This window comes from Genypterus blacodes, unplaced genomic scaffold (assembly GCF_046128005.1).
Source record: "Genypterus blacodes isolate CSIRO-AG114 ecotype Tasmania unplaced genomic scaffold, CSIRO-AGI_Gbla_v1 ptg000352l_1, whole genome shotgun sequence".
Taxonomy (NCBI): domain Eukaryota; kingdom Metazoa; phylum Chordata; class Actinopteri; order Ophidiiformes; family Ophidiidae; genus Genypterus; species Genypterus blacodes.
Genome location: NW_027467136.1, coordinates 12,501 through 17,500, shown reverse-complemented (window position 1 = coordinate 17,500; position 5,000 = coordinate 12,501). Strand labels below are relative to the sequence as shown.

At 47.7% G+C, this 5,000-nt stretch overlaps 1 protein-coding gene across 1 annotated transcript in view; it reads left to right on the top strand.

Moving 5' to 3' along the window:
- The window catches only part of LOC142988923 (ephrin type-A receptor 7-like), a 44,887-nt gene extending 43,192 nt beyond the window's left edge, over nucleotides 1-1,695 (top strand). The window contains 1 exon segment of the mRNA XM_076138228.1: nucleotides 1-1,695. This exon segment is cut by the window's left edge and continues 1,602 nt beyond it. The gene's annotated coding sequence lies outside the window, so the exon portion shown is untranslated.
- The last annotated feature ends 3,305 nt before the right edge of the window (nucleotides 1,696-5,000 follow it).

Genomic DNA, 5,000 nt, shown 5'->3' with positions numbered 1-5,000 from the left:
GGTGTGGAGCCGCTCACACACACACGGCTCAGCTGGTGATCACATGTGGAAGCTTTAGGATTTTGATTTGAATGTGATAAAATGTGCAGCTTCCTGTTTACACCTCAGTCAGGTTCCACTCTGGTTCCACTCTGGTTCCACTCTGGTTCCACTCTGGTTCACATCCTGTTCCCTTCCTTCTGCTCTGAGATCCATTTTCCATTTTCATTGTGGTTCATCCAGAGGGACTTAACTTTGTGAGGAGACACCAGGAATTATCCTGAGCCCCTGTGTCACACACACACACACACACACACACACACACACACACACACACACACACACACACACACCCTTCATCCATACAGCAAAGCTCAGCAATTGGTCCTGGGCCAGACCTTTGAATTGAATACCAGAATAAAGTCATTCAGTCAGCACAAAGCTCCCCCCCCCCCTCTCTCTCTCTCTCTCGCCCCGGGGGCCCTCACACACTCGGGGGGGTAGAAAGCCTCTCTTCTCTCCTTTTTCCTGCTGGGGGAGGAGAAACAGCAATTTGAGCCAAATTGAGATTAAGTCCAGGAAACAATCGATTCAGAGAACAAATCACCTGTAACCTTTGGTGAGAAAGAGAAGTCTGCTCCAGCTCCTTCTGAGGCCACGCCCACAGTCAGGACCAGCTGCTCTGGAGAAATCAAACCTCTGCTGCTCTGGCAGAACTCCAGCAAAATTGGAAAAAACTCAAAAGAAAAATGTGATAAAGAAACCCTGGGAGGAAGAGGAGGAGGAGGAAGAGGGGGGAGAGGGGGAGGGGGAGGAGTCAGTGGAGTTGCAGTCTGCCCCCTTCTCGTATGCACGACATGTTGTGTAACCGCAGCACGACTCAGATCTTCCTGTAAAAGGAGACGCTTACAGTCCCACCTCCATCTGTGCGTCTGACCTGCTGCCCTGACTTCCTGTTTGCTGCGCTCTGACTTCCTGTTTGCTGCATGCAGCGGCGGGCCGACAGCTGCGGTCCCAAACTCACCCTCTCTCTCTAACCCGACCACGTGTGCGGCCTCCTCCGCCGTGTGTCCAGCGTCGGTGCAAAGCATGCTCACTTCCTGCCCCGCATGCCATTGGTTCACACTTTGCACATCGCCATGACAACAGCACCGGCGAGGATTCACGAGTGCGCTGTTTTACTGTGGCTTCGCTCGCAGCGTGTTAGGAAGGAGAGCACCTGGCACAAATCAGACTGAGGCAGAGTTGAGTGACATCATCTGTTTAACACGGCGTGAGCAGCGTGAGTGCAGCACTGTGGGCGGAGTCAGGAGGGGGCGGGGCCAGAGGGATCTTTGTATATGTTCTAATTGTAAAGGTGTCCATTTAATTTATATTGTTTTCTACTCATCTAAACTCAGTGGAGCTCTGATACGTTGCACTATATTTTTCTATCTGCAGATGAATCCTCACAGACTCTGGTTGTACAGATTTGTTCTCCATTTAGGACCAAAGAGCTGATAGACTTCATCTTCACTTCACTTTGCTTTGTTTGGCCTTTAGTTTGTTGTATAAAATGTGGATGTATTATTTATTTTCCTTCCTGTGTGTAAGTGGAGGAGCTTCTTCTTCTTCTTCTCTTCTTCTCCACACAGCAGAACTGTAAGATCATTGAGTTAGACCAGCTCTTCTTTTTGCTTTGTAACCTTTGTAATAGACTGTACATATATTTTTGGAAATATAATACAATCTCTACAGAAGTGTGAGTGTCTGATTGTCTCCTGTCTCAGTGTTTCACCACCAAGTCCTCAGGTCTTCAGAGCAGATCTTCTCCTGCTGTTCTTCTCCCACTGAAGTAAAGTTCAAGCTTCTATTTAGACAAAAGATTTAAAAGCCCTAAAGTTAAAAAGACGACACAACATGAGGCAGATTAAAGGATCTAAGCTCTGTGGAACTATGTGTGTATGCAGCCTGGAGGCCACAGCAGCTTCTGGTTCTCCTCAGCTTCTTCTGGTTCTCCTCAGCAGCTTCTCCTGGTTCTCCTCAGCTTCTCCTGGTTCTCCTCAGCTTCTCCTGGTTCTCCTCAGCTTCTACTGGTTCTCCTCAGCTTCTCCTGGTTCTCCTCAGCTTCTTCTGGTTCTCCTCAGCAGCTTCTCCTGGTTGTCCTCAGCTTCTACTGGTTCTCCTCAGCTTCTCCTGGTTCTCCTCAGCTTCTTCTGGTTCTCCTCAGCAGCTTCTCCTGGTTCTCCTCAGCTTCTCCTGGTTCTCCTCAGCAGCTTCTCCTCTGTGTTCTCCAGTGTTCTGCAGCAGCAGCAGGTTTGTGGTTTGGAGCACAAAGCAGCAGTGAAAGTGTTGCAGACTTGTCGGCTCTTGTTGCGTTCTTTTGTTGAGTGAGTCTGTGATGTGGCTCAGGTACACACACACACACACACACACACACTCAGGCATCAAAGGCACTTAAGTGTGTGAATGAAGTTCTTTATAGCGATAATAACTCCTCACTCAGAAGTATTCAGGCTTTGTGTGAACACAGAGCAGCTTTGATGTTTCCATGAGGCAGGTGAGCAAACACACAGGCCACGCCCCCTCGCCCTCCTGCACAGCTGCTCTCATCTGGGCAACGCTTCCAACGCCACCACAGTGATGGTAAAGTGACTGACACTGACCTCTGACCTCTGCTGGCCAGGGAGAGCCTGGCCTGTTATGACCTGCAGCTCAGCGTTTTCACTCAGTTCTTATCAGCTTCATCACTCAGTGGCTCTGTCACATTCCTGTGTTTGGTTGATCAACAAAGTGAAACATTAACCTGTAGATATGATTATGATATTATATATTATATTATTGACTGGGATCAAAGATGAGCCTGTTTATTGATCAGCTCTCAGCTGAGTGTCACCTTCCTGCCCCTCCCACACACACACACACACACACACACACACCTGATGATGATCAGCTTTAATTGGAGGTTTGACTGCAGAGACTGAACCCTAAGTGGAATTGTTGCTGTGGTGACACACTTACATACTGAGGGACTTATTGATTCTTGATGGATTACTTGGATCGATCAGCTGTGAGTGACATCAGAACGTCATCAAGTAAGAGCTTCATTTAGGAGTGTGTGAAGTGTGTGAAGTGTTTACTGTGTGACGACAGGCTGGGTTGTTTTTGTGGCTTTGTTGTTGACATCTGTGCATCAGAAAGCTTCAGGCGTGGCGACTTTAAGAGTTTACGACCTTAAATAAGAAACCAAACACAGATCCAGAACAAAGGAGAAACCAAACAAGGTCAAATGAAGGTCACATCTTCAAGAAGTTGAATCAAATCCATATGAATGTTTGTCTGCATGTGGCCTCTTTGTCTTTGTGTTGTTGTGATCAGGAAGCAGGGAACAAATCTCTGTACACGTCTGATTGAAAGAGCACATACATGACGGGCTCATACATACACATACATGACGGGCTCATACCTGCACATACATGATGGGCTCATACCTGCACATACATGACAGGCTCATACATACACATACATGACAGGCTCATACATACACATACATGACAGGCTCATACATACACATACATGACGGGCTCATACATACATACATGACAAGCCCATACATACACATACATGACGGGCTCATACCTGCACATACAGGCTCATACAGGCGTGTACCTGCACATACATACCTGCACATACAGGCTCATACAGGCGTGTACCTGCACATACATACCTGCACATACATACACATACAGGCTCATCTGTACACAGCTGTGAATGAACAGAACATCAGTTGTGTATCTTCCCCTCATACTTCCTGTCGGTCCTCTCTCTGCAGTCCAATCTCAGTCCTCCATGTTCCTGCAGCAGAGGTGTTGAGGTGAACTCTCTCTCCCATCTTAAATCCATTTAAACTCCAGATCAAGTATCGTCTGTAAAGCCTGTCAGGTTGGAGGCGTTGTTGTTTTCTGGAGCTTTGAAGCAAACGGAGCCGCTCTGCCTCGCTCAGTCGCACCGCTAATCAATTGAACTTCCCATCATCCCGTAATGGATCACATTTTGAAACTTATCTTTATTTACGAGAGTACAGACCGTCTCTATCTCTCAACGTGCTGATGCATCGCCATGCCAACCAGGAGCACGGTGGCAGCGTGCCAGAGGAAGATAAGAGGCAGAGAATCATTTGTATTTGGTGATTCTGCAATAATCCTGAGTGCTGCTGCGGCGTTATTACACGATCTGACATCCTGCGTCTCATCCGGCGGCAGCAGACGGGGCGATGGAGATAAATGCTCCTAAGTGTGTAAATTGATTAGCAGCCACATGGCCTGAATAATGTTTTACCTGTAGGACTCCTCAGGGGAAACAGATCATGACCCATTTACCAAACAAAGGCCGGGCTCCTGTGCCGGAGGATCCGGCGGGGAACATAATGTGGTATTTACAGATGCAGCACGCTCGGCTTCTCACGCTTAATCTGTTGTTCTTGTCGCAGAGAGAAATGGAGGTGATTTGTGGGGCAAGCGGCTCTGGAGCCTAAAAAAGTCCCGGTGCTTTATCAAAAGTTTGTCCATGGATTTGATGGTAATGGAGCATCAATCGCCTCTCATTATCCCCAGGACGTCCCGGGGAAACTTTCACCCGGGACGCAACTCTGCTGGCGTTAATCAGCGGCAAATGCAAAGATGATGGTTTGTCTTTAATGTATGTTAATGTGTTTCTGCTCTGCTGCCATGAAGTGGCTTTGGAGTCGCACAACAGCAAACACACTGTTCCATTGTTCTCCTCTCCTGTGTGTGTGTGTGTGTGTGTGTGTGTGTGTGTGGAGGTCTCTGATGGACCCGTATGGATCCCTGATCACGTGTTAGAGCTCCTCTACCCGCCCTGCTGGCTTCACTGAGCCGCTCTGGTGTATTTATATCTACTAAAGGCTTTAACCTTCAAAAACAAAACGATGTCCTAGTTTCAGCGTAATGTTCCCAAAAATCATGAAATGATAAATCTGCAGCCGTATGACTTTGAATAAAACGTGTGACTTCCTCTGTGAG